The sequence below is a fragment of the Equus caballus genome, chromosome 5, assembly GCF_041296265.1.
Source record: "Equus caballus isolate H_3958 breed thoroughbred chromosome 5, TB-T2T, whole genome shotgun sequence".
In the NCBI taxonomy this organism is placed as follows: domain Eukaryota; kingdom Metazoa; phylum Chordata; class Mammalia; order Perissodactyla; family Equidae; genus Equus; species Equus caballus.
The window spans coordinates 99,923,529-99,933,805 of NC_091688.1; positions in this window are offsets into that span (position 1 = coordinate 99,923,529).

Here is a 10,277-nt window from a genome sequence, read left to right on the forward strand (position 1 = left end):
CCAGGATTCGAACCAACGAAACACTGGGCCGCCTGCAGCGGAGCGCGCGAACTTAACCACTCGGCCACGGGGCCAGCCCCTCTCATTGCTATTTTAACTTATATTTCTTTTGTTACTTGTAAGGCTAATATTTTTCACATAATAATTGGCCATTTTTATTTCTTTTTAAAATGAACTCTCTATTTATGAACTTCACTCATTTTATGAGTATTCATCTTTTCTTTTCCTTCTTGATTTTTGAGAACCCTTTATTGATTTTGAGAATCAAAATCAACCCTTCTTGATCTTTTGGAAGCCTATTATAGAAGGTAATATATCCTTTACCTTTCATATATGTGGTGTATATTTTCTACATTTACTGTTTACTTTTATTTTTGGTGCATTTTAACATACGTATTTTAAATTTTATGGGAAAAAAATTGATCAATCTTTTCTCTTATAAAAATCTTTTTCTTTTATATTTCTTTCCTCATTCTTACACTTAGAAAATCTATCTCTACCTTGAGATAAGATAATCCCCTGTAATTTCTTATAATTCACTTCTACCTTTATTTCTATAATCACTTTAAATTTAATTCATATATAATATGAAATGGGAATCTATTTTTCTCTAATAATTAATAAATTGTTCCAGGCTTGAACAACATTAATGAAGCATTCTTTTCAAAAATGATTTAATTTCAAGTCTAATCACATATTACAGACATATACAGAAGTCCAGTTTCTAAGCTTTCTGTTCTGTTCCGTATGTCCATTGTCTTATCCTGTATCACTGTATCTTCTTTTAATTATTATACTTTTACATTAATTTTAATTATGTGGAAGTTCATGTTGTCCATAACTTTTTCTTTCAAAAGTTCTTCAGCTCTTCTTGCTGCCTTGATCTTTCAGATGAATTTTAAAATCAGTTTGTTAAGTTCCCCCTCAAATCTACCATTGATTCTTTTTTGAAATCACATTAAGTTCACGTGGGAATTTGAGGTGAATTGACGTTATTATAATACTGGGTCTTTCCACCCGGGATGTAGTGTGTGTTCCCACTTAGCAAAATCTTCCTTTACGCCCTGAAGTGAAGTCTCCCAGTGTTTTCTTAGAGTTCCTGCCTATTTACTCTTAAGTTTGTTCCCATCTATTTTAAAGTATTGTTGCTATGCTTTTGTACATGCGATCATATTTTTTATTACGCTTTCCAAGGGGTTATCACTTCATACTAATTATTTAGCGTTAAGCAGTATTGTTTCACACCGATTATGTAGCGTTGAATGATCAATTCATTGTATTAATTTAGCTTTAGGTGATAGCATACAAATCAAATGTAAGTAGCATTTCTTCTTTCTTAGTGGTGCTAGGAAGCAGGGAATGCGTAGTATTCCTGTTCCTGAACTCCACGCCCCGGAGCATCAGTATTTATTTCTACACCTACTGAGTGCCTCCCATTCGCCCCTCGCTGTGCTAGGCCACGGGGCTCAGCAACTCCACCTTGAGCGCCTGTCCGAGTTTGTCCTCCGGGTCGGCTCCTGCAGCCTCGGTGAGAGGCGGGTGTGTGTTCATAACACTTTCTGGCACCCGCAGGAGGCTCGTTTGCAGGCGTGCTGGATTTGGCAGCTGGGTTTTCTTTTTAATTAGCTTCTCAGGAGGTGTTTGCACAATTCCTAAGACAAATAAGCCTGCTTTGGAGCTGAGAAGCCCAGCGCGTAGTGGCCTGGTCTCCTGAGTAAAGCTCCCTGGAGCAACGTTTCTGGGAAGGGTGATCTAAGCTGTGACGGGGAAACGGTGGACTTGGCCCAGCTCATCCTCACCATGGATCAGAGGCTTGGGCTATGCTGGAAATTAGTAGCCTTTTAAGCCGTGTTGGAGACCCAAAAGGAAAAAAATTCAATAAAACTGATCGTGTCTTTATTTAAAATTTTAATATTTTCTAATCATAGACTTTTTCCATTAATTTTGATTTGGGGAAATATTTTATTAAAATGTCATTTATTTTTGTTACTGTTTATTGTTTGTTTATATTACTGAGGTTTTTTTGCCCCACCCACCTTAAATTTTGCACCTGAGTCAAGGGCCTCACTCTCCTCACCCTAGTCCTGATCCTGTTGGAAATGCTTCTGTGGTGAAGTGAACTGTGGCCCCAAAAGATACGTCCACCTCCTAGCCCCCAGCATCTGTGAACGTGACCTTATTTGGAGAAAGGGTTTTTGCAGATATAATTAAGGATCTCAAGATGACATCATCCTGGATTATCAGGGTGGGCCCTAAATCCAATGACGGGGGTCCTTGTAAGAGACGGAAGAGGAGAGGACACAGATACACAGAAGAGAAGGCCACGAGAAGATGGAGGCAGAGATCGGAGTGATGCAGCCAGAAGCCGCGGAGCAACCAGAAGCCGGCAGAGGCAAGGAGGATGCCTTCTTAGAGCCTGCAGAGAGGGCTCGGCTCTGCCGACTCCTGGATTTTAGAATTCTGGAGTCCAGACTGTGAAAGAATCAATTTCTGTCGCTGTAAGTCACCGAGTTTGTGGTCATTTGTTGCAGCCACCCTCGGAAACTATTACAGCCCCAAAGGCAGGTGTGTTGGTAAGAAGTTTGTAAACCAGATTAAGGACAAACCTCACCCCTCAGGTCCCAGCCAGGACAGCTGCAGGTGTTCTAAGTGTGTGGAGAGAACTACAGGCACACAATTAAAAGTTAAAGACAGTTTCTGGTGGGTCCAATGTGTATGTGCGTGTGCCAATTTTTGTTGATTTATCAAATATTTGTGTGCTTTCTATTTGTCAAGCCCTTGTGTCAGGCAGTGTGTGCCCCCACGTCGTGCACGTGCTTGCCAAGCACAGACGTACATGAGTTAAATCAAATCTTAGCAGACATACTAAACCGTGAAGCAACTGCAGAATCCTAATCAGCTTTTCCCAGAATACTTGCCACATCTCTTCCAGCTCCTTAAGGAGACGGAGCAAAGCTTCTCTCTGATTTCATAATAGTGTCTGTTTTCTGCCAGCACCGTACTTTCCCCACTGCCTGGTAATGGAAAATTCTCTTACCTGCCTCCTCCCCCCGTTCACTGTGCTGTCAGTGAAGTCACAGACGGTCTTTTTAAATCTCTATTTCCCAATACCTCTCTATATAACTAGATATAGATTTAATATATATATATATACATGTTAAAAGAATAAACTAAGTTGTTTTTTAGAACAGACCCCAAACAATATTTTGAGGAAAACAATCAAGGTCTCCACTGTTAGATGCACGAAGTGAGGCCAGAAGAATCTTCACTTATAAGCTTTTAACAAGCAGAAATTCCCAGAACATAAAAAAACAAACAAGAAGAGAGGGCAGTACGTGTAGTTGTGAAGCTTGCGGACTCCAGGCTTGAACTCCTGGCTTTGCATCCAGGCTCTATAGCTGATCAGCTTGTCTCCTAGTTTTCTCATCCACCACATCAGGCTCATAAAGGCACCTGCCCCGCTGGGTTCTGGTAGGGTTTGGATGGGTTATGTTAGTAAAGCTTCAATAAATTTAGTTACTACTGTTATTATTATCCATTAGATATAAAACTTTGAGCAATGTAGCATTCTCATACATTCTCCAAAATACATTGGTAACAAAATGTACTTCTGGAAAAATGAAGAAGTTGAAATAAATTGTTAGCTTTAAACTGAATAACTGTTAAAGCTTTGTTGCCAAAAATGATGACATTAGTTTTGGAGTAATTGATATGTTCTTTTTTATACACACCTCTAATAAAAAGCCTTACCATAGCATGCTTCCATTTCTTCACTGTAGATATTTGGACTATAGTTCTCATTCATTTACTTGTACATATCTTAAAAACTCCATGCTGCATTGTTTTTATTTTTGCTGAAAGGGATTTTATTAAAATAGGAAAAAAGTACATATTCAATGGTATAGTTACCAATTCTGGTGCCCTTCATTTCTTGGTGTAGGTCCAAGTTTCCAGCTGGAAGACTGCCTTTGACATGTTCCAAGTTGTGACTCTATTCTTTCAGCTTTTGTGTGTCTGAAAAAGCCTTTCTTGCTCCTTCATTTTTGAAAGGCATTTCACTTGGTATAGAATTCTTCATTAACAATTTTTTTCTTTCAGTCCTTTAAAGATGTTGTTCCATTGTCTTCTTGCTTCCATTATTTCTGGCAAGAAGTCTGTTACCATGTTTGTCCTCGTCATTCCTCTGTATGTGACAGGATTCCCTGCTCCACCCCGCCTTGGCTGCTTTTAAGATTTTTTTAACACAGGCTTTAAGCTGTTTGATTATGATGTGCTTTGATGTATTTTTCTTCAAGTTTGTTGTTCTTGGGCTTCATTGAGCTGCTCAAATTTGTGGGTTTACGATTTTCATCAAATTTGGAAAATTTCCAGCATTTATTTTTAAAAACATTTTAATGAACCCCTTCCCCTTCCTCAGAGATTCCAATTACACACTATTTGCCTCCTTGAAGTTGTCCCAAAGCACAATGATACTTGATTCATTTCTTTTTTATTATTCTCCTCTCTTTGTGTTTCGTTTTTAATATTTTCCATCACGACATCTTAAGTTCACTAATCTTTTCTTCTGTAATGTCTGACTGCTACGAATCTTACTTACTGTATTTCTATATCTTTCTTGTCTCTACTTAATGCATTGGACATTGGTCTACAGTTCAACCATATTCTTATCTCCCAGTTCTAACATTCCTGTCAGGGCAGAGTCAGTTTTGTTTGATTGATATTTCTCCTCATTATGGGTTGTATTCTCTTCCTTATTTCTGTGTCTGGTAAATTTTCGTTAGATCCCATACGTTTTGAATTTTACCTTGTTTGGTGCTAGCTATTGTATTCCTATAAATATACTTGGGTTTTCTTCTATGATACAGAGAAGTTACTTGGAAACAGTTTGATCCTTTTGGTCTTGCTCTGAAGCTTTATTAGATGAGAAGATTTATTAGATGCTATAAATTAGAAGATTTATAGCAGGGCACAGTTGAGACTGATTATTCCTTACCTGAGGCAGTCCTTCCTGAGTACTCTAACTAGTGCCCCATGAATCATGAAATTTTCCAGTTTGGCTGGTAGGTACAGGCACTCTTTCCAGCTCTGTGTAGATACAGGGCTGTGTTATCACTAATCTGTTCTTAGTAATTTCTACCCTTGCCATGGGTAATTTTCTTAGAGGTATGTGCTTATTGGTGTACTCCTGTATACTTGAGGGAGCTTTCTGCAGACTTCCAGAATTCTCTCTGGGCAATTCCCTCCTTTCTGGTACTCCATCCTGAGAACACTAGCACCTTGTTCTCCCCTGACTTTCAGCTCCGTCTCTTCAACTCAGGGAGTCTGCTGGGCTCTGCTTGGTGGGGTGACTGCTCTCTATGCCATGCCTTGGAAGTCTCTCAAGGAAGATTGTTGGGCTCCCCTCACTTGTTTCCTGTTTCTCATAGATCACTCTCCTTTGTGGAATAGTGTCTGGTATCTTGAAAACCATTGTATTGTATTACATCAGGTTTTTTTTCTTTTGGTCTTTCAGGAAGGATGGTAAACCCAGTTTCTATGATTTCATATTAACTGGAAGTGGAAGTCTGAGACTGCCTTTTCAAATTCCACATGTCCCAGCCCCTGCTAAAGTCTGATTCAGATTCTGTATTTTGCAAAAGCAAGGTATTCTGATGGATACTTCTAGTTATAAACCAGAGGACTAGATCTTTGCTATTGAAAGTGTTGTCAATGTTCTAGCAGCATCAGCATCACTTGGGAGCTTACTAAAAATGCAGAATTTCAGGCCTCACCCAAGACCTACTGAGTCAGAAGCTGCATTTGAATAAGATTCCCAGTTGATTCTAATGCACATTCAGGTCTGAGAGGTGCCAGACTGACTAATTTCAAAGTTTCCCTCTAACTCTAAAGTTCCATATGCTTGTGAAATGGCTAAGGTGTTTTCTAAAAGAGCAAGGTACATTGTGAAAAAGTTGTAGTATGTTCAAAACATAAGTTTCTAGGGTAGGTTTGTCATATTAACTGAAAAAGACCTAAGAAAGGAAAAAATGAAAGAGCTAATAAAGGACCAAAAAGGACAAACAAATCCGCCACTTAAATTTATTTTTGCAATTATTTGATTAATGTCTCTCTACATGGTTTATGTATTTCCTTCATTTTTCACCATTCTACCCTAAGAGCCTGGACAGTGCTTGGCACATGTCAGGCACTCAGTAAATAGTTTTTGATTGAATGGCCAATAAACTGAAAGATTAAACACACTGTCAAGGTTGGCATTTGTTTATATACCTCTGAGAGGGACAATTTAGACACAGCTCAAAAGGGGCAGACTAATTTGACTCAGAAGAGGTGGGTCAGACTACCTAAGAAGCATTAGTATTCAAGAGAATTTGGTAAAGGAGGGTCTCAGAAAGTTAACTCAATAATTCAATAAACATTCTTTACAATTAAGGAAGTAACTAAGAGAACTGTAATTTCATGTAGTTCCAACCAAAGAGGAAGAGCTTCTTGTTGAGGCGGAAATAACAGGCAGTTTTGGAAAAAGTGACCATGACAACTCCAGGTTCACAATAGCTGGGGAAACAAGCTCTGGGGCAACAGCTTCACGCATGGGAAAAGCCTAGACTTTCGGGGCATGCAGATCTCTGTTCTAGTCTCTGCTTGGTAGCTGCTCAATGGAATGACTCACGGTGCTTCCCTAGTCTTCTCTAGACCTCTCTCTGTAATATAGAGGTGGTGGTGATGATTATGATGGCGATTATGGTAGTGAGGATGCTGCTGGAACCGATGGCACATAACTTGTATCTCAAAGAGTTTGTGATATTCAAAAGTAGTGATACCTATGAATGGATACTATAAAGTCTACAAAGTGCTATACAAATGGCCGTTATTCCTGGATTTTAAGCAGGAAATGAGAAAAACCCATGTGCCTGCACAAAGATGCTCTCTGAAGAGCTCAGGTTGTAGGATAATAGGTATAAAATGGAAGCAGAAGAGGAACTACTTTCCCAGAATGAATACGAAAGTTTGGAACCAGAAGAGAAGAGTCAAGAAGGCCGCTTGATGAACACGAGTATATACTTAGTAAGAACACATTGGGAGTAAGCTAGGTGAAGAATTTCTGAGGACAACAGAAGGGTGTTCAAAGTTCTGATGAAAATCAAGCCAAACAAAACATACACACACACAAATGCAAAAAAAAAAAAAAAAAAAAAATCAAGGAAGGACGTAGGAGTATAGCCTGTGCCAAAAGTGGACAAATGACATAACTCACAGGGAAACTAGCCTGGTAATTCTCTCTTCCTCTGTTCTCTTTGTCGCCAATCTTCCATCCTTCTATCTTCTCAGGGAGAATGCACTTCATGCTGAAGAGGGGAGTACAAACGGTGTTCACCTTGTAAAGGGGAGAAAAACAGTCAAAGAAATAGAAACTCCCAACATCCAGCCTCCCATCTCATGCTTGAACTTCCCTCTTTGCATCAGCCCCAACAACTAAAAGTCTCCTTGAACAACCACTTCTAGTATCTGAGGAATTCACCACATCTTCAATCTTATTATTTCATCTTTGGGCAACAAGAACAATTAGAAAAGCCAATTTGTCTTATCTCCAAGTGGAAACAAGCCTTCCCGTACCTTCCATTGGTCTAGGTCCCAGCCTTACCGTAATTAAGAACAAATTAATTTTCGTTTTTCATAAAACTATTTACATATTAAAATACTGCTACCTACCATTTCCCTTCTCCAAGTAGAGTTATCATTTCTTGAGGCCCAACTCTCATTTTCCTCCAACAATTGGATGGTTGAGTTCCTTTAGTATTCTCTGAAAGTGTTTTAACTTGATTTTAGCCAAATGTTCCTCTTGATCTAAAGAAATAGTGAGTGAGAAAGGGCCAATGTTCTCTTGTTAAAAGAAAGTCAAAAGTATCAGAAGAAAGGAATTGTTTCAATTTCCCTCTACTCAACTCACAAATAGGCTTACACTGGTACTCCTCCTTTTCTGGTGAAAAGGAGAGAGTGACCTTCCTTCTAAACCTGATCTTCCACCAGTGATTTGGACCACACATCACTACCTTCCCAGGCAGACATTACCAATGACCACTTGCTCAGTCTTCCTCTTTGTAACTGAGCTTCTTGTCTGTTCTTACTGCCTCCATGTTTTCACCTCTCCTCACTCTTTTTTCACTGAAAAGTGGCTGTTGGGCCCCCACTCTGCTGAAAATTATCTCTAAGTTCACCAGTAATATCCACATTTCTAAATAAAAGGAACATTTTTTCCTTTCTTATTTCATTTCATTTCTCAGCAGGATTCAACATAATGGACCAATTCAATATAATGGACCTTCTTAAAACATTCTCTTCCTTTAGCCTTCTTAGACACCAGATTCTCTTACCCTTCCCAGTACACTTCCTAGTTCTTCAGTTTCTTTCTCAATCTCCTTTACATGCCTGTCCTTTTTATATTCTTTCACTAAACAGCAGAGTTCCTCAAGGATTATCCTACCTCCCACCCTCTTTTCTCACTATACAGCATCTCCCTAGGATATCCCACGGCTTCAAGTACCATGTATATGATCGATAGATACCGCCCAACCCCAACTTCTTTGAGCTCCGGATTGTCATATTCAACCGTCTACTTCATATCCACTTGGATGTCACAAAGACCCAAAAATCAACACCCCCAAAACTGGAGTCATGCTCCTCTCCTCACCTCCGGCAGCTAGTACTTCCTTGGTGTTCCTTTTTTCAGAAAATGACTTCAGCATATTTCCTCTTGCATAAGCCAAAAACTTGGGATTTATTCTTTAGTGTTTTATCACTATTTCTTCTCTACTATCATCCATCACCAAGATCTATAAACGCAAGGCCTAAATAACTCCACATCCACGCATTTCTCTCCATCTGCACAGTGCCACTCTAGTCCAAGGGATCATCTCACCTTGGCTGGACGACTGCAATCACCTGCTAGCTCATCTCCCACTTTTTTATTGTCCTCTTGGGATCTGCCCCCCACACTGTTATAAGGATGATCTTTCCAAAATTCAAGGTGATCATATCACCTTCCCGCTTAAAATTTTTGGTTGATTCCCATTGTGTTTAAGGAAGAACAAAATCCTTAAAATGCCCTGTGAGATCTGGCCTGTGCCTGCCTCACCAGCTCATGCCTTACTACTCCACGATCTCAAGTCAAACCGGCCTTCTTTCAGTTCTCCAGTGCGCTCTCTGCTGCCTCTGCCTACAGGGCTTCGGCATAAGTTGTTTTGACGGTCATAAAACGCTTCCCTCTCCCTTTCCTTTGCACATTGGCTGAGGTGACTTAGTTACTCTCATATAAGTATATTTCCATCCTTTGGAGAACTTGCATCAGTTCTAAATAACACAGTCACTCTTTAAAGATTTGGTTAATATCTATCTCTCTAACTACAACTTTATTTCATGAGAGTCAGACCTTTCTGTTTGCTCATGTCTGTATCCCCAGCATCTAGTAGAGGACCTGGCCCACAGTATACAGTACACTCAATGAATCTTACAGGATGAGACTCAGCAACACTCCTTCATATCTCTTCCTCTTCCTGCCCTCTTCCTTCCTCTTGCAGTGCAGCCCCTCCTGTCCTTCCCTGATCTGTTTGGTCTGTTGCCTGCTTCAACATTCTTGAAGACTCAGTCTTGTCCTCCTATGGGAAATGCTCTCTGTTATCCCCTCAAAAAAGAGTTAGGTGCTCCTGCTTTTGTGGTCTTTACATGTACCTCTACTTTAGCACTTCTGATAATGTTATTGAACTTTTTATTTGCACATCTGTTTTCCTATATCCTCCATTACATAAGAAGTAAGCATAATGTCTTAAAACAGTGTCTGAACAATATTAGGGGCTCACTATCTGTTTACCAAAGTAATCAATGATAGGTGCTAAAGAACCATTATTTGAAATATGTTCGCCTGCCGTTCTTCACTGCTCCCTTGGCCTCCTTTCTGAACTGTATATTTTGTGGAAAAGGACAGTTTTCCTCAGCTAGGAAGAGAAAAGTCTTAACCAGGAGTGCACAGGTACCATGCCCTGCTTCTACACTTGCCAAATAAAGCAAAGATGTGTTAGGAGAACATCTCTGTTCTTTAAATGGTCTCATGTCTCTAGGCGCTTGATTTCACAGGATATCAAAAGGATTTACCAATGTGTTTTTGACTCAATTGGTGATCTTTGAGAAATCAGAGAGAACATAAAATAAGTCGCAAACCTGGGGGGAGGGGGCGAGTGTGATAGCCAAATACCATTAGAAAGAAAGATAGAATCTAGCAGTGTAGA